Raw genomic sequence first — 25950 nt, 5'->3', positions numbered from 1 at the left:
ATGAAGAATTACCTAGGAGAATCAGTGTTATGTTAAGAGATATCTGAACTTTGAACTAAACTAGTGGCCAGTGGCCAACACCGACTGCAGCCAGTGTTGGTATCTCCAAATCTTCCTTAAGAATCCCTGTCGTGAGAACTGCAGGAAAATTCATACATCTTTTCTATCTATTGCGAACAGGTAGGTGACACGCTGTCCATAATGGGTTTGTTGTGATGTTCCATTTATGATTGTGGAGCTAGTCAAGCAAATAAATTGCTATGCAACAGATATCCCATTGTGTACCATCCAGGACAGCTGTAGGCATTCGTTTCGCGAAAATGAGAAATTAACAAAATTGTTCGCATCACGGTTGAATGAATTTGGTAGTTGTTTGCTAATTAAGTGCACGATTAGTTGTAATGAAAGTGGAACTCGACGGAAAAGGAAATGCTGAGGAAGCAGAGGTTTCCTTTTACAATGTAGGTGACGGTATCCCGACTGTTAATGCAAATTTATTGCAAACTAGCACTGTAAAGACGTAGACGTAAAATAAATCAGAGATGTAGACCAACATTACTGGATAGAAAATCTTAGATACAACTTTATACCTGGTATATAGGGGAATGTCTGATAAGCATTTAACGTATAAAGTCGCTGGCAAAATCTAGTCGAAAATAAGCGAAAAGTAACTGACGGGTTGTGTTATATTGTGAGTTTGTACGTGATATAATTTAGACTGATCTCCAACTTCTTGCACTGGACCAAACAATTGAGCAAGCTAACATAATTTTACACAACACCAAAATGTAGCAATATTTGTAAGTAATTAATAGGAAACGATAGAAATTAATTAATTGCACTACAGACGGTTGGAGCTAGTGTAAAAATAAAAGAGTATGTTTGTGTCGTTTTGTTGTTTATGGCTGATTGGCCGTAGAGGTTGTTTATGAAATGGGCAGTGGCATAAAAACTATGAAGGGCGGAGGTGAAGTAATGAAGATATAGTAGAAGATTCGAAACGGTGGGAAATACCCGGAACATTGTGAAGTAAAAGGGTTTCAGATCGCTCCATCGGTTAATAAAAAAACAACACAGATAAATTGGTCGAAAATATCGTACTTATTATTCTAGTTTCTTAAGAGTTTATAGGCATCACACAATTCAGATTCAACCAAGACAAGATCTCTCGCGCTTTGGCCATGAAGGAAGATTTGTGTATTATCTGATACATGTATTTTCGAGGAAGGTAAGCGTAGTTAGTTGGACAGGTTCAACAGGTCAGAAACGTGGAATGGAAGATAGTAGGCTAATGTGCATGATAGCAGCAGTAAATATATCGGCCGAGGCATGTCATTATGCATCGTCTGTTCACAGTTATACAACTGTTTAAGGTTGCTATATTTAGCCCAAGTGACTGATCAGACATTATCAAAACAAATCCTTGAACTCTAAAGTTTAAGCTTTTTGCCACCTTATGTTTGCTAGATAATTTGAGACGTGAAGCAGATACAGCGATTACCGCAGTTTTTTATCCCAAGCTGCATAACCTAATGCGATGAAGATGTAAAAACCAAAAGCGCAATTCCCTCTATAAATATAAACATAGCACTTAGCTATGGTGTATTAATAATTAACACTTGATCACGACTGCTTCTTAGAAGACGTATGACAAAAAACTCGACAAAAACGAAACACACAATGAAGCTATTCGCGTGAATCGAAGGCTCCCAATTAATTGTAACAGATGATGATGAAAATAGTTTTTTAGCTTCTGTAGCTGATGAAGCGTATTCTGTACGAAATCAGTCTTCAGTACTCCGTGAAGGTGATGAAATTATTTCAAAGGTCCTTTTTTATCTGTCATAAGTTACGTGAAACCAGTGTGAATGATTCTACACTTGACAGCGCGGAACGAAGCACTAGGTAGCCGTGACCGGAGATTTAATAAAAGTAAATTCATAATTGTTGTTTTTGGTATGTGAGAATGGTTGTTAGTTAGTGATACGTTTCGCGTTAACTATGTCTGAAGTAACAAGTGAGTCTGAAGGTAAGAAAGATGAAATTACAGTTAAAGATGATCTTGACAGAGGCAAAATAGGTAATGAGGACAATAGAAATTACTTTGTGGAAAATATATTATCAAGGGTATCTTTCCAATTCAAGTAATATGGAAAACTTTTAAAAGGGACAGGCTGAGGGCAGTAGCTGATACACACACATTTCATAGATGAGAAGTAAATATTTCACTTTCTTTCAAGACAATGATTGGGCAATGTTTATTAAGTCCAGATTTAAAAAATATATTTCTTCATACAGCACAAGAAGATGGAAATCCCCAGCATTAAGTTTTTAAATATAGTCAAAGATAATATTAGCATAGGACCTTGATGTGCACTGGCTGTGCCTTTGTATCATTTGTTATTTTTTCTTTTATTTAAAATTTAAATCGATACCTCCCGAATGGAGCATTGAACTGAAATATGAGTAAATGGGTAAACTGAGAAAAGAAAAGCCTTGCCAGTTACCGATCCTGTCGAACAACTTGTGTGTTCAGGCATTTCGCAATGATCTAGGGATAAACGAGGAAGATGGGTTTCGAGATGATGTAGCCTGAAGCTTTGGGCAAATCTGTTTTTGGAAGACGGTCATGAAACAAATATTTTCGCTCACTGTTTAGAAAAAAACTCGGTCAAAAATATGCAACTGCTGATTAGCATAACCTAACTGATCTCTTAAGAACAACGGTTGTAAAGCAAGGAAAAAAACAGTAAAGTCATTGTCGGTACATCCTTGTTCATGATTCATGTATGTCTCAGTATGTTTCGGGTTCAGTGGGTCACCGGCCGGGAATCGAACCGGTCGGAGCACTACTCCACACCTACGTGCTGTTTGTGATCTTTCAATGTCAAGATGTGTATGAGTATGTGTTGATTTCGATATTTACTTGCGAATGTGCGCAAGTGCAGATCTGTGTGAATTTGGTCTGTCGTTACAAATAATTTGAGCAAAAGAGACACGATGACTAATCAAATGCATTTACACTTGTTTTTGTTATAATCCACCCTATAAGAGTTTAATTAATTTAATTAATAATAATATGCTAGTTAAATTAATATGCTAGCTCATATGCTTGCTTGCTAAGATAACTGTCTGCCTTTTGTTAACCTTCCTATCCTTTTCAGTTGTCATCATAATCCGTTACTGTTATAGGGATATTTCAGTACCTGTACTCCAAAGCAAACTGTATCTTAAATTCACCAATTCAGTGTCCTCTTAATTTTATTATTCTTCGATCTTATTATTCACTTCCACTTCACCCTTATATCCACCCACCACACCCATTTAGGAAGTGTAATCCATACATTTTCTCTTCGAGGTTTTCATACAGTTCAGCAAGTTCTTAGATAATCATCTATTTATTTACTTAACCTCGTTGAGTACAAAACTTGTTCAACTATTAGCATATCAAGTTCTCAAGTCCCAAATCTCGGACATGTGACAATCTCATGTTGAGCTTTATGATTTAGTAAAATACCGGTTGCTGACGTAATATTTTATTGTACCTTTTGGTATATGCAGGAAATTATGGTTGTTAATTTGAGGATATTGCTCACACTTTTACTTTTTGTCAAGATCTTGTAAGGATATATAAAAATTAATTGTTAATTTCCTGATTTTACACGTAAAAGTAGCTATTGGACTTGACGGATGAATCATTCTAATTTTAGACATTTTCGTTCTTGAAATAAATCTTTTCAAAATCAAAATCTTTTCTGGGAAAAAGGCTCTGAGGATGATGAAATACCTAGTGGAAGTAGCAGTCGTTTATGTGGACTTAAAAGAACTTTGGCAGATCAATAGAACACAGCCTTGCGCATGCGACCCTCGTAATATTATTAAGATAGACTGGATCCGTCTGGGTCTTTCGAAAGCCTTTTTCACATACAGTGATTATGAGTACAGGCAGCAGTAATTACCTACATGCAGTGAGTACATAATATACAGTAGTTGACCTGTGAACTATGAACATGACGTGAACTCACTGGTTACACTTTTACTTCCGTGAAATTGTAGCATTGGCTAGGATCCGTATATGGTTATACGCAGATGATAAGTTTAAGCAGTAGCATTAAGTATTTATAATAGCAAGGATATTTATAACAAGGCTGCGGGATTATTTGAAAGACAGGTTTAAATAAAACTTAGGTTTATCCTAAATCTTCTTTATGAATCTATTAGTGATAACATGACTGTCCTCTTTCAGTTTACCGTTGCTTAATAGACGAATCACGGCCTAGGACTTTGTTTATATGCTGCTATTGTGCAAAAATAAATCAATTATGAAGACTCACTCTGCATAATTACGTATGTTTCTAAATGCCAGTCATAATTTAAATCAATTGCGACACAGTTCTAAATCAAGATGTTAATTTGTTTATTAAGATGAGAGAGTTCATTAGCCTTGCCATTTAACTGTTTATCTTATTTTATAGAACAACTTAGTGCCATCCTCCAACATATTGCTATATATGCGATGAATCTTGAGAAAGGATTTGGTGGCATTCATCTCATCGCCTTGTATGGATCCTAATTGCTCTGAAATGCTACGAAAATAAGTTAGCAAAATAAGTTATAAAATTATGGTATAATTTCTTGAGAAAATCTAGAGCGTTTTGGGAATGTCTCTAAAGAATTGTCAGGCAGAATACAACCAAGTCTTTTTAAAACAAAAATACGTTTTCAGAATACCAAACAATGATTAAAGTCATTATGGTAATAATTTATATAACCAAAAACAAACATTTAATAATCCTCAAAAATTATAATGACTGAGTCTTTACCGTGCTTAAGTTATTCAACAAGTTTTTGCCAAGGAGGCGAAAAAACATGAAGTTTCTTATACTTTTTGCAGTACCAACTTATTTTAACTTATCACTGTTCAAGTTCAAAGTGCATTCCTACAATGACATACTTTTTATGCAGTGTTCTTTATTTATCTGCATGTCTGGAGACGATGAATGTTAAAATAATAAATCACAATATGTAAATAATAAATCATAATTCATATTTTCCACTGGCGTCCCAAGTAACTACCCGTCTTCCCGCACTCGGATAAGAAGTAGCACTTGTCCATTCTCAGGCTTTACACTATCTGTGACTCAAACTTTAAAATTGATTGAGATGTAAAGATCATAAAGCATCAAATATTTACCTATTTTTCGTCTAGATAATTCTTTACCCAAATTAATTACAACAAAGCGTCACACTTAATTAACTTGAATCGTAAAATCGCTTTATTTCGTCTCAAGATTTTCGTGAAAGTCAGTTTCCAATGTTCATTTTAAACATTGAAAATATTGCAATCAGACGATATTTGTATAGAATACAAAAGGCTTGACGTTACGTATTGCTAAATCTGTCATTGGCGAATTCTATTCTTGTTCGTAATTGGTCTACTAAACGCCTTGATATACTTTGCACAATAGAGCTGGGAACTGCACTTTTTGCTTATCTGATGCATTTACTAAACGTCATATGACCTGCACATCTGACTCGACATTATGAACTTTGTGACCTAGATCCTAAGGTTCAGAATTAAGTGACAGGTGATGGAGGAATTATTATTGTAGCGTGGTTAATCTTAAACGATTGTCTTAGCAAAGAAAAGGTAAATTAGTATCTATTAAGCTTATTTCATTAACTGCTCAATGAAGGAATGGCTTGCACGTTGTAATTAAACTTACAAGGCCATTATTTCATAGTATAGATACATAGATCCTTATGTGCTCTTAGTTTTCCAAATGGAAATTCTGTCTATATTTCTAAGAAAAATACTTCCCTCATTTTAAAATTACTAACCTAACCTTAACTACACACATTACGACATTGTGTTACGTTCGTCGACGTTTGAAATCTATCAAGACCACAACTCAGTTCAAATGATTATTCAAGCACTTAGGTTCTCAGTGGTCCATGTCCTAGTTACTATCTCACTTATACCAACGCTAGCCAGCCAATCGACCATACAGTCATGTACCATTTGTCCGCTGGTTCTATAAATACCGCTGTATGCGCGCGCGCAGCGGTCGACACCGCTTGACCTTTGTGTCAAATTCATTCAGCATTGTAGTGACACGCTTGCCTCGCCTCGGCTTTATGCCTCGTTTCGAGGCCTTTTATTTGTTGTTTGTGAATTATTAGCCCTTAAGATGAGTAGGTTTTTAAAAACCCTTGACTTGTGAAAGTCTTTTAATTCTGTAGTATTGTACATTGAGATGTTAATGTTATTAAAATAGACTTATGAACACTACCATTGTCGGCACAGAAATATTTAGTAGTAGAAATGTTCATATTATGAGAATGTACTGAAGTAGTTATACCCATAAGAATAATTAAATTCCTTACATATTTTCCGTCTTTATTACAAGAGAATTATTATAATATTTATATATCGTTTATCTAGTTTATTGATTCATATTATCATTTGAGGTAACTGTTCGCAATTGCACTAGCCCGGAATTTAAAAAAGAATAGAAAATTATATTATCACGTCTTGCCTACGTTCTCAATTCGATGATACATACCAGGTTTGAAGACAGTTTACATAAAATTCATACTCCATAGATTAATGTGTCCATAATGATACAATTCTTCGTACAAAAACGTATTTACATCGGATGAAAGTGAAAAGGAGACAGTGTAAGGCTAATGACGTTTTCACTAACTCTTTATTATACCACGAGATTATTGGGAAAGCTCGTTTTATAGATTACGGTGATCGCTGACCATGTTTTCTAATGCAATATGCTGTAACTTTGTGGGCTAATGTCACACGCGTGCTGTAGAACACTCTCGCTGTACTGCTAACTTCTGGATAGTTATGCGCTCCTGGTAGCTGGGTATCTTTGGGACATTATTATTGATCAAAAAGTAGAGCAAAAAAAACACAAAACATTTGTCATGACTTGGATACTTTGCAAAATATTACATTCAACTTGCGAATTGCATTGGCTCATCTAAAATGAATTGCTTCGCAAGAAATGCCTCCCGTATAATATTATGGTGTAAAAACTACGAGGGTCACACTGAAAGTTTTTAGAACTGGCCACTTATAAACAATATAATAAAAAAATAATTCTAAAATTCGAAAATAGAACTCTTTACCAATATTACTGAGTATATATTTAATTCATTTGTCATTTGTTTTACGATTTGGCGGCAAATTGAAAATTGTCTGTGTCACGTCAACATGAATTTAACACGAGAAAATTTTCGTGCAATGATTTTTTATGACTTTCGATGTCATTTAAGTCAACAAGAAAGTTATGATAGACTACGATTGGCCTTTCACGATGAAGCCCCATCTCGTGCGACTGTTTACAACTGGTTTAATGAGTTTAAACGTGGTCGCACTAATCTCACTGATGATTTACCTGAGGGACGGCCTTCTACGGCGACGACTGAAGATAACATCTGTGTTGTGCGGCGTTTGATAGAGACTGATAGAAGAGTGACCTATCAGCAGATTCGGACAAGCTTAGGCATCGTTATGAGTCAAGTGCACAAAATCCTCCACGAACATTAAGCGGTCAGGAAGCTTTGCGCCTGGTGGATACCTCATAATTTGACTGAGGCTCAAAAACTCCATAGTGTGGATTGGTGCCGTAAAATGATTAAAAGATTTAACGGAGGTGACTCAAATGCTGTGTTCGACGTACTAACACTACAATAAAACATATAATAAAACGAATAACTGGCTAATGTAACCAGTTTCTGATTTTCTAAGAACTTTCAGTTTGACCCTCGTATTACTCAAATGCCTCGCAAATAATTTTGCTTACGGCACAGTGATTTCTTCTGCAATGTTGCTAAATTGCTTGACACTTCTTTATGCTCAAACATTACATTGTGCGAAATATAATAGACTTGAATGGTAGACGTAATAAAGCTTCCAATTTATTAGTTGTTACTCAACAGCAATCACCTATGCAGTGACAACATCATTGCCTCATTGGTCACGGGGGCAAAGCGAATGAACCTGGCTTTTTTACAGTAGGACCTTAGTAGTTTCGATAGAGCTCTGGCATTTTATGTCGACCTGGTACTCGTGAGTCATGGTGACTCACATTATTCCACTGTTAAACATCTAAATTCCACTTTTGTTCAAATCCGAAATTGTAACTTATTATAAGGTTTTCGACTGACTTCTATAAAACGAGAAGGTTCTCAAATCAGTTGTTGCATATTTTATTCGCATAGGTTCCTTTGTTGCAACTACATATCTAGTTTCTTTCATTGAATACATGATTATAACAATAAGAAGTTGAGGTGGTCTTCAAAATTATCCTCCACCAAGAAACATAAACATAGCAACATCATTTTCCCCTTTACCGGACGGAAATTACGAAATGGTCATACAAAATTGTCTGCGTTTTTTGCTAGTTTCTTCACCAGTAACCTATGGCCGTGATGATTATTTTACGAAAAAGGCAATTCTTGAATATAAGAAAAAAACAACAATTGATAGAAGTCAAGTGTCCCAGTGGTACAATGGTAAACAAAACGTTATTTTAGCAACGTTTTAATTTCATGGTCATTTGGTTAGTTTGCGGAGAGCGTTCACCAAGGTTATGTTGCGTTGTTCACCGTTAATCATAACTACGCTACTTGTGTCAAATGTGCTGTGTTTTGGTTGTAATTTTCGTACATTCCAGATGTTTTTAGAGCGCTGAGCTCTCTGAATTGACTTGAAGATGCATGCAAGGAAAAGGTATAGTAAAGTAGACGATTAATTGTGGAGATCCAAAAATGGAAAGATAATGTGTAATTATTGTTGATGTTAGATATGAATTTTCATTAATGATTAAATAAAAGTACCTTAATTTCCTCCCAAAAATCCCCAAGTAAATCAAGTGACCAATTATATTTCGACGAAAGATCAGCGATGCGAGATGCTATCAATCTAAAAGCGACACCGATATGATCTATGTATCAAAAACAATTAAAGTCCATTTAATCTAATCGGCAGCAATAAATGGTAACAATATTTAGTGTGAGCAAATCAAATACTAGAGGGAGAAAGCCATACTATAAATATGCATAGCTCAGATGATTTCTCTAGCTGCACGCTAGATGTGCGCGTGCGTTTCTTCTATGAAAACTGCGCGTCGCCCGAATTGAGTAACCGTTTCAGTTGATTTATATGCTCAAATTGTATAATCGGTTATTTTTCTTTGTTTGGTGACGTTAAATGATTTTTCGATGACGTTAATTTTGTGGGTTTAATTCGAGTCTTTTAGAGTTGTTGAAAAATGTAGCTACATAAAGTAGCTACATATGGGCAATATGTTATTGTTTAGTCTTCAACCATACGTGAAACGTTTTATGTATTTTTCTGAAATTCAAGCTGTATTTTTTTTTTTCTATCAGTGGCTAAGCCCAGACGTCGGGATAAATAAACAAAATAGAGTATTTGAAAGAGATTCCTAAAGAATTTATGCTTTATGGTTTTTCTTATGACTGCTGACTATTATTTGGACATGAATACACTTTATTCAGCGTACCATCGTAAAAGTAATGTCCATTTAACCGTTAACTGATGAAATCCCAAAGAAAAATCTATGAATTATTCAAACAATTGAACGGTTCGTCTCGAGAAAATAATTATGATTGATTCCACATTATGGCACGGAATTTTTATGTTCCAATCGTTATTTCATCGATGCGTTTATGGGCGTAAAACATTACAGACGTTTGATGCACATTCTATAGTTATGTTTCTTAGTAAACTACTCATTTTTCTGCGTTCCTAGTAGCTCATATCTGTTGTGAGTACCGTATTTTGCTTGAATTATTTTTGTAATTAACTATTTTTATTTGAACAGTTTAAAAGTATTTTTGTATGTATCTTACTGTTCCTCAGAAGCCATAAAACCTATAGTGACCAAATTATTAATAACTTGTTGATAATAATTTCCTTAGATATTCATCAAAATTAAAACTATTTAACGGTATCATTGTTTATATCTTGATAAAATAAATTGACTTTTAACGGCATGCTTTGAAAGATCTTGTAGATAAAGCATCATTTACATTTAATTAAAGAGAAATTAATCAATTTCATCTTTTCCTGTTTTGATAAAAACAATGACAATCCAATGATTTTGCATCAGTTACGGGAAATGGCGCTTAGCAATAAAAATTACTTTTCTATTTTTAGTTATTTACCAAATTTAGTGGATTTGATTCGAAATCATTTGATTTGGTAAGATAAGATAAAATAATTATAAACCTGTGGGATATATTTTCTGAGTAAGAATTGAAATATTCATTAGAACAACAAAAATATAGGTGTGTAAAGGTCCAAACTAGAACTAATACAGCTTTGCATAAGTAGATTTTGCATTTATTATTATATTTGAAGTTACTCCAACAATGCTCCTGAAAAGTGCTTCATCGAAATAAATCATTGTATGTTTTCGTTAAATTAAGTAAATAATAGAATGAGGAGACTACTGGTATTGTTAAGAAATGCAATCGGTCAAGCGAGACCCGTTCACGTTCGATTGCTGGTAAGCCTTGACTGTGAGTCTGACTCATGATCAGTCACATCTGGTTAAATCCTCGATTGAGCTGGGGACAAGGACTTGACACTTTCCTTAATGTATAGCGAACCTATACTTTGAAAATAAATAGTTTTGTTTGTAATGGATAAATAAACTCTACTGGACTTAATTTGAAAAATCTTTCTCTGTTGGAAAGCTGCACTCTTCCGGAGTAAAATAGGCTATATTTTATCCCAGTACGGGCAGTAGTTTTCACGGGATGCGGGTGAAACCTCGGGAAAACGGTTGTTGTAAATATAAAAGAAAATTATATGCAATTTATGTTTCTGTAATGATTACATTTTGAATATAACATAACTACTTACCAAAATGAGACAATGAAAATATAGGAAAAACATAAAGAGGTGTTATTATTTTGAAAACTGTTTTTGAAAAACACTTTTGCAGCTGTTTTCCTTTGTGCATTGTTTTACATGTAGGTATAGTTACATTATTTAAAGAAGTTGAGTTATATTTAGCCGGAATTGTTACGAGTACTATGTTTACATTGATTTTTTGTATCGAAGTAATATCATCTTACGTTTTCCGTATTTTGAGAGATTGTTTTATATTAGCTGATAAAACAAACAAAAACCGTGAAACATCGTAAACAGTAGAAACGTTTTCTTTGCGGTTTAACACTATTTGTTTATACGAGTATTGCACACATGTAATCTATTTACATAATATTGTAATTGCCGATAACTTGTATAACACCTGAGGTTATTGAGCAAAAAAATTCAAGGCGTTTATCTAATAAGGAAATAATGTTCCTATACAATGTGCACGCATTATGATATACAATTATTTATGTGGTGTAGTCTTGATTAAAATTTTATAAGTCGCTAATGAACCTGTTATTGATAAAAAAACGATGTTCTGGAAAGGTTTTTTTTAGGAATCTCATGTAAGATAATTACTCCTTTATCTTCGAGAACTAAACATAGTTGGGAAAAGGCGTGAGATGATGATCTTCGGAACCAAAATTAATCGTGTTATCATATGATGAACAGCGAATAAAATACCTACACATGCTCACCTAGACACACTAGAACTATTAAATTATATTATTAATCCTATACACGGCTAAGTAATAGCTTATATGGAGAGATCGGAATATAAATGTCAAACTTGACCTACTGACATTATAATATCAAGTACTAGCGAATAAACTATTGTTTTGATTTAGTTATCTTTAGGAGAAACTATCTATTGGTACAATTTATTGTCTGGTTATTTTAATGGTCTACTATTTATCACTAGATTAGTCTCCTGCTATTTTCTGCTATCCTACTACCTATTGCCTCTAGGAATTCGTTTCAAACACAGATTTCGAAGGAAAAATAGGCAGAAAGGAAACATTTTAGAATTTAACCGTTCAATACGGGACTTTACAGTATAAGCTTTTCTTTCAAATATTGTGAGAACATAAAGTTTGCATTCTTAGTATGAAATACAATACAATTGACGGAAAAAAATATGAAGGACGATATAATTTTCCTACACAGCTGAATGAAATAATTGGATTACACAAGTTACGTCAAAGATTCTTCGATAAACGGATTAAAGTTGTCAGATAAGATAATTACAGAAAAATAATAGTTAATTTAATAGGACATATAAAATACTGTATTATTGGTCGTTAATAGCAGTGACTGGCTAATTCTTCAGCAATACTAAGCCTGTTTAGATAATGTTTATGATAGTTTTAATAATATTATCAAATGGAGGCCATGTGCATATGTATTACAAAAGAACATTTTACTGAGCATCACTAAATAAAGCTTTTCTTTTGCACGTCGAAAATAAGCATCGTTTCTAACTTTTACATTACTTCTGAACTCTTGTAACTCAGTACCTACAGGAAATTATTGGAATTCCTTTATCATGTATCATAAGACGCAGACTTCTCCTATATTTCTGAAACCCTAGTACCTACAAACGTACAACAGGAACGTTTGACCATTCAAAACCCAAAGCTTATCTTGCCAGATAGAATATATTTTAAAATTCGATCTTCGTTGGAAATTCAAAGTATGAAACGTCAATTGGACCGGTCGGGTCAAATATGATTGGAGATTTGATTGACATGGTCTGATCTGTGAGTCAGCCTGTCTTATCGGTGCAGTGGCCCAAATATGGCGAGCATAGATTTGACGCGCCCATGTTTCATAGAATAAGTTGCCCATTTTGTACGAATAAGGGTCATGAAATCGTAAATGGATTTGTGTATCAATTCCTATCCTCGCATTCAACGATTTGAAGTCGATTTAGTGTACAAGGAGATTTATTTTAAAATATTGGCAAACGGAAACAATAAATAACACAATAGCCGCGCACTTATAGACATTTTTAGATTGACAGTTACTTATTTACGAGTCATAATAAAATTGCTCTAACCCAGTCATTTATAATAATCACAATGGTTATTGCTTTTACGATTTTCTCATGGCGAATATTCCAATACCTGTGTACTCGTTATTAGGTGTCTAAACTTTGTACACGACGGTCTCAAGACACGAAGCCGGTGACCTTCCACGGTTCCGCATACAACCAGCGAGCTTCCGTTCTCTTCTGCTGTCCTAGTACTTGTCACTAAACGAAACTTGGATGAGGAAATTGATATTATTCTCTAGTTAATAGAATCCCATGGTTAGTTGTTATAATACATAGATATCCGAATAACTGAACCTGCTATTAATTCTTCGTCTAAATTGAATTTGTAATTTTATAGTCTCACTATTCCCTATTATTACCCAAACTCTACAATACAAGTAAACAATTTACAGTAAAGAAAACATCGTGAGAAACACACGCCCATACAAACAATACGTACTAAATGATCCTAAACATAATAAAGGTATTGGTATCTGAGATCAGTTAGGCAAGCCGAACGTCAGTGAACGTGAACACAAAATACATAGGTACAGAAGTCAATCTCATGTATGTACTTCACTTTTCATGCCTAAACTCGGCGGTCGCGGTAGGGTTGTCAACTTTTTTATGCGCATAAAACTAACGTGGTAGTGGTAATCGTATCTAATTATGTATTTATTGTTGAAAATAAAACAGGAGAAATGAAATATAAACCAATAGTAATAAAATATTTAATGTGGCATACAAGAGGTTGATAAACACTTTCAGCGGAAATTAGTTTGAACGAGATAGGTACCGAACTTTTTCAGAAACAAAATAATTTTGTTATTCATACATATATACCATAAAACACTATGTAAAACAAAGTACCTCTTTACTTGCGAAAAAAAAATTTTTGTATGATGGTACAGCTAAGCTTGCTTCTACCTACAGAAACCTTGAATGCGAGTCCGACTCGCACTTGACCGGTTTTATTTCGTCTACCTTACACAACATACTCTCGCCATGATCACAAAAATGTATTAACTCCTACTACCTAGTAATAATCTTTGAGGGTAGGTAGGCAGGTTCGCCTGGGTCGACACTCATCATCATCATCATCATCATCATCAGCCTATCGGGGCGCTTACCTTCCCACCTAATTGTACCTACTGCGTTTATTAAACGAATCATCGAAATATGAGAAAATAACATACTATAGGTACTATAGGTACATTATATACCTACTATAGGTACTTACCTCTCTGAATCAACCGGCAGGCTAAAAAACGACAGTTCACTGTTTATTTTTGTATTAAAACAACCGTCCACTGAACAATTATAATACGACTTTTTTTGTTGCTCCATTATTACTTTTTCTTTTGTTATTAAAATTTAAAATATTACAGTCAAAATACAGTTAGGAATCACGACGCGTGCGATAAACCTTGTGACGCGGGTATCTCAAGAAAACGGCAGCCCCGCTCGCACTGTTCTGAGTTGTTTTGAGACAGCGCGTCTGTGAACACGCACACGTAGACACCTATGTCTGCGTGACTCGAACGCGCTTTGTATGTAGATTGACTTCTGTACCTATTTATTTTGTGACGTGAAGCCGAGAGCCGATTGCGCACGAAGACGCCATTTATAAAGTTTTGCAACAGAGCTAAGGAAACACCCGAGGATGTACTATGAGATGAACTTCGCCACTATAGATTTGAAAATGGAACGCGGAATTTGTCGAAGGAATTTTAACACGGACACAATAGATTCGAATCACATTCGTTTGTTGAACTCCTAATTTATTATGTGGTCCTGGTCGATGTTCTTTTGGATTATTATTCTCTGTTTTGGGTTTAAAGAAAAAAAAATACCACAATTTCTGATCGCTCGCTAGTGGTACTTTACTGATATGTTATTGACATATTGGCTATATGACTCAGTTGTGTAATTTAATGTAAGTGCTCATTTTGGCTGTAATAGGATGACTTAGCTGTTTTATTCTGGCATTTATTTTTTTATCGTAAATAGAGCGTCCGGAATTATTTTAGTTCCTTTATAATATACCTACTTGTTTATAAGTAGTAGTTCCTATACCAGTTGTAGAGCTTAGTAAACATTGGTTGTGCTTTGCTCCTAATTACAGCCGGGATTGCCCAACTAGCCTGTCTGGTTGGTTGTGTAACGCTTGCAGTTTCTGCTAGCCTGGTACATACTTTAAATTATTAATACCGGTGTGTTATGCTTAGTTATAAAATAGGATGTTTTATAATGTTTTTATTACTTATCTACGTGGTTACTCAGATGTGGTTAGATGTTATGAGAAAAAGCATACTATTTTTTACTATTTCCTTATTAATACATGATACAAGTCTATCCGACTTTGTTACCAATAGAGAATCTAGCTCATATTATTTAGCAGCTAAAACATAAAATTCAGTAAATAAAAAAAGTATCGCATGTGAAAACCATAATCTCAAACATTTATCTAAAAAGTTTTATGTCCAATATCCGTCGGGAATCTCTTCATAAAAAATTAATGCTATTTAATTGACCATTATTCAATGCCGTTGACCGGCGATCGTGTAAAAAATGGGTCGATCACCTTTGATGTCCACCCCTTTGTCTGTCAAAGCCTTTAGTCATAGGTCACATAGAAATATGAGCCTTACCATGTGGGTCATAGTGTTTAAATTGTCATTAAAGGTGTGATGACGATCATCCATTTTCAAATGACCTATGATTGCTTGTGGTTTGTGACGGGATGTAGGTCATTTCGCAATGGTTGATCACAGGGTACGTGTCCCGATTGTTGACTTTCCTACACGCGATCATCAAATAAGGTGGTGGCAATAATTGTCGGCTTTAGGCATTCTGTTTACATTATTTGTACGCCATTCTTCATGAAGCTTGTTTAACTTTGAGCATATTAAGGGTAAGCACCTTTTCAGGAGTATTGCGTGTAGCCCAATTATATTTTCAGCAGTTATTTTTGAAGTGAAAATGTTGCTTATAAGTTTTTCTTTTTGTTTCAGAATGCGTGTGGAGGTCTAGATTAAGGAGAAAGGTAATTATATCAACATTTTCTATTATTGATTTCTAAATATTATTCAGGTATAGAAGGGCTTTAACGGTGTCTCTTGGGACACCTTTAAGTAGTGCTAAAAAGGGTATTGAACAAAGTTTTTAGGCAGTATTCGAATCATAATTTCTAAATATCCCCTTCTTAAACTCCAATGTTTTTCCCTCCATATTTCCCCATTTCCCTGATTAACCCCTTTAGTTTACACTACAAGATCCTATTCTAAACATAGGCTATCATCCCAGGTCCACATGACATTGTACGTACTCACATGTCGTGCAGCTAGGAATGGCTGGAGAAAGCGTAAAGCGGCTCGCTGGACCGAGACTCACGCGCATCACGGCAGGGCTGTCACTGCTGAAGCAATATTTATTGCTCCGGGTTCCTTCTTGCACGACGTATGTGCATATGGTAATGAGCGATTGAGAAATTGTTGTGTCGTGTTTTGTTAATTGAAATGCGTATGAATAATATTGGTTTGTCTAAGGGGTGCCCTTGGCCTCCCTCAGTGTAAATTTTATCACTTAAGTTTCATCTAAATAGTAACGATATCTTAATTGTGTCAAAACAAACATATGTAAGCTTGTTTTATGAAAAAAAATTGTGCGATAAGTAGCATAATTAAAGATTATCTTCGACAGCTGTGACAAGTAATCCTAAGATATTAATAGGTGAAAATGCAGCAACCATTTAAAATCTAATAAACATCTCAAATGCTGATAAATCAACAGTAGACATATAAATGTTTAGAGAGCGACAACCCTGTAATGATCGCAGAGCATTCGTGAGCGATAGTTGTTATTAGTGCCGTGTTTTTCCAAATTACCTACCCTAGTACTGGCATTAAGTAAATATTTACGAAGGACCACTCAGTACAATACAAATTGATTCTGGTTAAAAAATTGGTCTACTGAAAACTGGAGTAGGGTTCAATGGGCCAATTGTTTTGGCTTGGTTTGGCTATCTTAAAAAAAACCAAGAAGATCCATATAGCTTGTGGAGGCATGCCCGATTCCTAAAAACAGTGTTTCTGATTATAGCTTTTTGACATCTATTCTAAGGACCTTTAAGTAATCCTCATTTTGGCAATAGGTAAAACTCTGCTAAAGATATTGTTGTGACTTGTCAACGCTATGTTTTTGACAGATAAAAATACGGAAAAAAACTGTCCTAATATAGGATGTTGGTAGGCCTTGCAAGATAAGGTTGATTGTGAAGTAAATGTGTATTCAAGTTCTTTTTAAAATGGATCTTTTGTATCATATCTGTTGTGTAACATATTTCTGTTTGTATATTGACACAAGTGCATGCAGAAACGCAATAGTATTTGTCTGCAATCGTGGTACAATTTGTGTCTGCACAGCACACGTTGCATTGTATTGACAATGTTTCTGTAATTTAATGTTCTATCAGTTTGATGGAATTTGTCTTTGTTTGTTTCCTATTTGTCGTTTGTTTGCGTCTACAGTGTTTTATGCTGAATAATAAATTCATAATAATTTATTTATTTTGCTACAATTTATTTCATATGGGACAGTGTTGGAATTGAAGTGTGGAGTTTCTTGCCTTTTCTTATCCACGAGACCAACTCTTTGAAACGGTGCAAATAGCTTGACGTTTCGAAAGAGCTTTCATAGGCCTATTTATTTGAAATAAAAAAAAAGCATTTGACTTTGAAGACTCAAAATTGAGTGATAAATTGTACCCACTAGCGGCAATCTCAATGGAAAACTCATTAAACTTGATTTAAACGAAATAAATCAAGAACAATAATTTAGTTAAGCACAATAAGTCAGAATTTCTTCTTATTTACTGCTTAGTAATACGCGAAGATCTCATTACCATTCTTACACGCGAAAGTAGGTTGTATCATTATTTATTTGTCATTCACAATATCATTATATTTACAGACATCCGTATCACGTATATTTAGCAACGATGCATTATGCACGCGACATATTACATACAATCCTACGTTTAGTTTCGACACCTTACGAAATTGCTATAAAACTTTTTGGACATTTTAAGAGCTCTCGCACACTGGAAACTTTTAGTCGGCCGATAGTTTGTTTGGGCTTACATATCACTATGAAGATGAACGGTAGAACGCACATTACAAAGATCAGGTATGTTACCGGTACCAGACCGACTCAAAACTTTGATTGAAATCGAGATTTTCTTTGAAAAACATAAATAAACAATGTCGGGACACTGTCGGCCGACTATTTAGTCTGCAGTGTGCGGGAACACTTTGGCGATTACAAACGTTCTTTATTTAAATACGATTGAAGTAATTTCGAACGTTTGCAAGACGTTTGCAATAATTACAAGAAAAACAAAAGAAGTGCGCGTACGTGAGTTGCGTGATCTTTGTACAGATTACAGATGGTAGATAGTGATTTTTTTGTTATTTTATTGTAGTAAGTAAATAAGCTGAAATCACATCAAGCACCCTTATTGTGTAATATGAGTTGTTTCGATACAATTCATTCAATTCCACGTTATGGGCAAGTCATTGATATACATTGTAGAACCTATATTTTTGGGCAGGCTATGAAAATTGAACTACGATCTCTTTATAGGTAAGTACGGCCAATAATTATTAAACGTTTCAGTATGGATATTTGCAATACAAGAATTATAAGAAAGGCTTCATAACAGAAATATTCAAATTCTAACATTAACGTCTTTAATAAGAAAATATTCAGGTAGTGTTAACACAAAAATGATTTGCCAAATTATCGTAAAAGATGATACAACGTAGTGTATCTAATTATTTATTGATGAATGGTTATTTAATAAATAAAGTTATGTAAAGTCGGTCAGTGACTGAAGATGTCATTCGTTATATCAGAATACGTATAATTTTATAACATTTATTGTAATACGGAATTCTTCAATAAATATGTAAGTGTTATGTTAGCTATGTGTTAGCAATTACCGCTTCCTCACTGTTGAATAACTGACGTTTTTGTATGTATTAAAATGCAGTTTATCTGATTACTTAAACATCTTTCTTTACAGAATATTTTAAATGAATTGCGATTCAGTCATGATAGGTTCCACTGTTCCGACTGTTCTGCTAAAGAAAATGCAGATGGTGAAAAAAAAACTGGCATTTGTTATCTCCCATTTATACAATTTTATGGCAAAATTTTGCGATATAATGGTTCCAGGACTCAAATAGTCCCATGCAAAGTAGCTGATAGAACAGTGCGGGCTGACATTGATGCATTCTGAAAAGAACATGGGCACTATCAAATGGAATAATGCTGATCATTATGCCATAAAGCACGTGCATCTGTCATGCACATGTCTAATTAATTACATATACATAAGACGCCATAACCAAGTCTTGCTACATGATAATATATATATATTTATCTATACTAACATAATAAAGAAGAAACATTCTTTGGTTTCGTTGTTTGTACCCCTAAAGGCTCCGAAACTACTGATCCGATTTAAAAATTCTTTCACTTTAGAAAAGCTACACTGTTCCAGTGTCATACGCTATATTTTATCTAAGTACGGGCAGTAGATTCTACCGGGATACGGGTGAAACCGCGGCAAAGCGACTAGCGTTAATAGGTATAAAGTAAAGCTTTTTGCTTCACATACATAAGATACAAGTAAACTGCATGCCCATTAAAATAAACGATAAATCATGATAAAGTAATCATCGACAATAATGATGATTGTGTATTGATAGATGTTATTATGTCCTTAGCAACGGTTATGAATAAGTTGTTAATTATGAAGCTAGAACATACCTGATGAAGGTTGAGATGTTCTCTGCAAGAAGATAGATTTATTTATTTCTTTGGTTCATCAACGTCAACACTGTACAAGGAACAAAACGATGTTAAATGAATTTGCAAGTGTGACAGTCACTTAAAGGTCAAACTTACTTATAAAAGCCATGTCATATGACTACTGAGTACAGAGTACTGAGTAGATAATAATTAATTAACGCATAGAAAGAAGTGAATCAAAGAAGTGATGGATATTCGCAGCCATAACTAAGTACATATTTGCATAGAGTATGCAAATACTTTTTATAACTATGATTTTACTATACTTTATGCGCTCTAACGACATTCATAATAAGAGTGACCGTAAAAAGAGAATAGAAAAATACGAATTATAATAAAACTTCTGATCATTGTCAAGGAAATTAATGACAGTTATCTCCTGAGTTTATCAAATCTTAACAATCTACTATCATTCCAACATCAAGTAGTCCAGATATTTATATAACTCAGTCAACTCGACATCGGTTACAAACAGCCGATGTTCGGTTAAATCGAGTTGACCCTACAATTGCATTTGATACGATTACCGATTGAAGTTACCTAACCACTGTTGCTATTATGAATGGCGTGTATTGTTCATTGTAAACAGAACCTACTTTTGTTAAGCACAGGTGTTAAATTTTTTTAAAAATTGAGAATAAAATTTCATTGGTCTTAGCCTAAAAAACTGCTGGACAAAGGTATTCCCAAACTGGGAGATTTGCCTATACTATCCTTTACTTACAAATACCGCGTTGGACATGTGTGTTGGTGAGCAATTATTTCCTATAATTTTCCAACCTTATCTAACTTACATGTCTTCTAAACATACAGCAATGTCTTTTCCTTTTCTAGAAGATTCTTCGTCTTAAAGAGCGCATTCCGTCAATTGCGCAAGGTACGCTCAAATCGTCATTTCCTTATTAGTTTAGTGAGCCATTCGGTTCATTGTACTTTCCCTACGCCATCTCTTTGTCAATACATTTTTCTATTGTCAATATTCAAGTTGAGCAACATCTGTGACAGTTTATGTGTAGTTGAGATACTTTCGCTGCTACTTTTCTTTGAGATCGTGGTTTTGTGAAAATGCTTTAAATTATGTTACGGTTCCGGTTATTTTTGTTATGGCGTACTTTAAGTTTTCTTTTGGAGATTTGGACGCGGGTTTATGTAATACTTACCTGCCTACACGTAAAACCCACTGTTTATATATTTATGGTTTGTTTAGTACTTTTTACAAAGAAAATGATTGTGATATTAAGTTCAAAGCACGGTAAAGATTCCGAAACGCAACGGAGTTTCGATTTGATCTAAAGGTGCTTAGTATCTCATTGACCAACGTAACATCTGTGAACAGAACCAAGTTCCAACTTATTGCACACTTTACAATACCATCACAATATTTCAAAAGCAACGCTTCAGTAAGTTCGCTAAACATTTCAAAAAGGTTGAGGACCTTATTTCATAGTTCTGTTGGTCTCCACAATGGATTACTTTATGTCGAGAGAAGCCGCAAATAGTTGTGAATGCTACACTTTCTCTGTTTTGTGGTGCATTGTTCCTTTGAGTTATGAACTCCTGGTAGGTCACGACTGCGGAGTAACCTAATATCTTGCAAGCAAGTTTTAAATAAATGTACCTGCGTTTTTCTTACTGAAGTTTATTCTACTTGTTTTATTGGAAGTACAAGCTGGGTCTATTTGAATCTACATTTCCTGCTCTTTAGCTATTTTATTTCTAGCACTAACGATGTTTCTCTTTAATTTTACATACAAATCCTATAATCAGTAACAGCCTTACTTATAAAAATCAACAAATCATCTTCTAAGCATTGTTTTAAGTAATTAGGTACTACTTAAAGCCTTAAGTAGTGATTAAATTATTTTGACCGATAAACGTTGCTTAAGCATGTCTTAAGTAATGAACAGATAATGACATAAAAACATACTAATTTCTCAACACTACCGGAATGTTGGTAGCTTAAAAAAATATTTGTCATCAAAACGTTGTGTAATGGCAACAATGGTATCCGTAAAATATAAAATTAAAAAGTTGAGCTGTCAATAAACCGGAAATGAAAAATCAGCTGGTAAGAATCCAGCCATTTTGCTAATTAGCGGGTTAAACAAGGGTGTGAGGCTACTTAATTTGACAGCTCATTTAAGACATTGCTAAGAAAATGATTTAGGTAAGCCACGTTTATAAGAAAGATTTTTTCTTAAACACCCATTAAGTATAACTTATTATTTAATTCACGTTTATAAGTAAGACTGTAAGGACCTAGCTTGTAACAGTTAAGTCCCCAATATATTCACAAAAAGTACGTCTCTTCACGTGTCTCTAATATGCACCAATGAATCTTGAAACTAGGGACAAATGGGTACATCGCTTATAAAACATGTATCCATATAGATTTTACGTAATAGTGGTCAATAAATGACTAGTATGTGGCATAGTGATGTTTATCGGAGTTATTCCCAATTTGTCATTAGTACCGATTGGTCACCAACTATTTTTTCCATACACCAAATCCCAATTGGTCATTCGAGCAAAATAAATAATTTAATATTTAAATTTTGAGTACCGATTCGTCACCCGCATAAAATTTCACGTATCAGAGTACCGTCAGAAATAAAAGTGTTAGAAGAAATTTTAAATGAAAAACTTCGATGTAGGTAAAGGTATAGCTCTCATATAAATATAATAAAATTTACATTTTATAAACCGGAAAATGTGACTCGATACTTTTTGTGCCGGTAACAAAAGTACCAGGGGCCCATAACTAGCAAAGAGATTATATACATAAAAATGATGAATGATGGTGTAAATTGGTATGTTTATCTACAATTAGGAAAAAAACGTAAAATCCTGACACTCTTGACTGCTATACTCCTGTAAGTTATGCGGTCCTAGTACATGGTGGGCAGTTCCATGGACACTCGTTGATTGGTATATTACTCATCTGATTTATGCGATCCTGGTATTTTGGTTTTGGCCGTGCGGTGTGTGACGCCGTTGAAATCGCGATTTTATTAATATCGTCTTGCCATATTCGGAAAAAACATAACCAAAATAAATAAAACAAAAACATATTACAATATTGTAAAGCTTATCTTGTTGACAGTACTTTTTACAAAATAAAGTACGGATGACCAATTGGGACTAAGCAAAATAAAATATTTTATTGAATGACCAACTGGGACACGTTTTTTATGGATGCCAAATCACTAAAATGACGAATCGGGCATAACTCGTTTATCGCTGGCTGCAACAGACACGGTAATGCGAGAGGGGTACGCCCACCGCACCGCGTTTAGTGGTAACTTTGTGTCACTTCGCGGGTTATCTACGTATTGATTCATTGGGTTACGTTGCTATATTTCTAGTAATTATTTGTGAAGAGATAAATTAGTTATAATCATTTTCATATCGGTTAATAAAAACCCTTTGGTATGAAGGGCCCTAAATGAGAGCTAATCCACCTATGTTTTTTCTGGAGCCCTTTGTGTGCGACGCTAACTCTTGGGAACAATCTCGCAGCCCCAGCAGGTTTCGGGCCTAAGAAGCAAATTAGCTGACTTGCGTTCTAATTTGTTAACTCTTTGAAAGCAACAGAAGAAGTCACATAAAAGATATGCAAACGTAGGTACTTACCTACTTAGAAAACCTTTCATATTGCTTGCGGTGTAAATTGGCTTATCTTAAAGATAACTTCATATAAACGGTTTCTAATTTAATTAACCACATTTCTTCTCATAACTTGTAATTTACATAATTTTAGACACTGACCTTCATAATAGTAGTATAAAAATAATTAAATCTACGCATAGCGTATCTAAATTAACTTTTAATGTAAAGATGAGTTTACTTTCGCTTATTTTGTCTGTTTTCGTATAATATGAGTAAAAGTGAAAATTATGTGTATCGTAAGTTGTAATTAACAGACCGCAAAGAGACATGAGGGCGCTAATTACTGAATGTTTGTAATTTCTATATCTGTGTCACTTAATTAGTTCTAACTGCCTTACTTATCTAGATAATCTTGATGTTCTGACTAGGCTGGCCCGTTACTGTTAATTTTAACTTATTATCTACTAGGCTGGCTAAAGGCTATGAATTTAACGTTCAAACATCTCAAGAAACAACAAAAAGTCTGTGGGTAATACAAATATTAAGGGAAAAATAACCTCGGGTTTAAATATCTATGTAAATATAGAAAATCTTGGAACGTCGTGTTTATTTGCGGATTATTGCAAAATTCTTTAATTCGAATATATTTTTTATTAATATTTTCTGATTCGGTTTTTTCTTAATGCCGAAACGATAATCCCCGCTGTGATTGTTTGGTAATTAAAGCGTATTATTCAGAAAAAAAAACACAGTAATCTAGACACGTTTTTGTTGGCCACATTTCGAAAATCAGTCGGCTCGATTTTTACGCATAATTGCTGAAGCAAATTAGTTAAAGCTAAGTTGAAATATTAGCCTATTAAGTTGTTTATTGCGTTGAAGACTTAAAAAAAACCGTTTAGAACCGTTTGTAATTTGTGACAAAAAGTTAGTACCCAATTGGTAATAACCCAGCGGGATATCGGAAACTTTTTCCATCTACCTATAAAAGATCATTATGGAATTGCAATGTACAAGAAATGTGTTATAATAAATGATGTCATTTGTCATCATTTTCAATCTAGGTAGTTTACAGCCAATTCTTTTAATAGGTAGAAAAAACTGCAATCAAGTTCAGTTTTATAGTCACCTTATAATGTACCTAGAAGATAGCTTTGTATCGACATTCAACACAATTGCTCCTATCGAAAGTTATTCGTAATGGCCTACTTGGATCAAGCCCTGAATCATCATGTGTCATTCCATATGTGGTTTCATCTTTACCACATGTAGGTATGTACTTAAGTACTGTGTGACACTTTCACCAAATTACCAGACCTGAATCACTTTTATTTGTATCACACAAATATTATTGCTCATCTATGCAACGATGATTTTCTTTGCCCATTTCGAAAATTGGTACAGCAATTTGTATTAACAGAACTAACTCAAATATCTGGATTAGCCACAAGAATCTTGTGGCTAATCCAGATCTTATCTTGTCACAAGATATACTTTATCTCATGTAAAGCGGGTGAACCATACTTGTGTGTGTAAATGTAACATGCACATTGTCATTGTATAATTCCAAAGGTCTACGAAGACTTTATTTTATGGGAGATCATCAAATGACCCGCTGTGGGTTCAGCGTGGAGGTATGTCAGACTTTTGCTAATTAAAGCCCATCATGATCCTTCTTAAGCCCTTTATGTACCAAGGCCGCCGTATAATATCCCCGTAGCCCCGGCAGCACCTACCTAGACCGACCTATACACGTTTGACATACACGCTCCGTAGAGAAAACATCTGTACCCCAATTTGTGTTGACAGAACTTCTAAGTCAAATATCTGATTAGCCACACAGTTAAGAGATGTCACTGAGTTGTTTTTCATGGGTAATTTAGTCGGATGTTTACAGTTAACTCGTGTGCATGACTGTAAAATTATAATGCTCTGCTATGGCGGTGACAATCGGGAAATGGGTCACCGTGACACGTGTCTGAGTCTGAGAGTCTTTTGTTTTGCAGTGCATATTGTATTTTGTTATAAAAAGGACTTATGTATCTTCGGGAAGAGATAAATTATTTTCTTGTAGAGCTTTTAGATAATCGGAAAATTTCTAAAAGTTCTCGAGTAAAATTGTACAGTTATCCACGGCTCGAGAATAGGATCAACACCATAGCAAAACCCTGTGAATAGCTTTAACAAAAGAAGCTTCATAATCAATTAAATTATATTAATGTTCTTCACTTCGTGTTATAACTGCCTGTATATGGTCATTTTCGTGAGTTACGCTAGAAAGTCAATCATATTGGTTCAAAAAGAATTTCCCTCTTCTGGGATGGAGGCATTATGGGCCGTTTTATGTCTATTATAGTTCTTTTATAATCAATTCTTATAATTTCTTTATAATTTACATTAGAGTTTGTAGCTGCGTAGCGTCCTCAGGCACGGTGGAGTGATGACTTGCGCAAGACGGCTGGCAGGAGCTGGATGCCAGCAGCCGAAAATCGATGTCAGTGGC

The 25950-nt window shown here is 34.5% G+C and overlaps 1 protein-coding gene across 3 annotated transcripts in view; it reads left to right on the top strand.

The window, feature by feature from the left end:
- Positions 1 to 25950, top strand: part of LOC110376897 (uncharacterized protein) — a 70345-nt gene that overhangs the window by 17349 nt on the left and 27046 nt on the right. For 2 of the 3 annotated variants that reach the window (XM_021335532.3, XM_049846118.2), the window contains one exon: positions 15977 to 16008. The exons of the other annotated variant lie outside the window; for it this stretch is intronic. The gene's annotated coding sequence lies outside the window, so the exon portion shown is untranslated. The remainder of the gene's footprint in view (positions 1 to 15976; positions 16009 to 25950) is intronic. 3 annotated transcript variants of the gene reach the window in all.

This window comes from Helicoverpa armigera, chromosome 17, assembly GCF_030705265.1.
Source record: "Helicoverpa armigera isolate CAAS_96S chromosome 17, ASM3070526v1, whole genome shotgun sequence".
NCBI lineage: Eukaryota > Metazoa > Arthropoda > Insecta > Lepidoptera > Noctuidae > Helicoverpa > Helicoverpa armigera.
The sequence above is the reverse complement of the archived record's forward strand: the minus strand, read 5'-3'. Positions and strand labels throughout refer to the sequence as shown.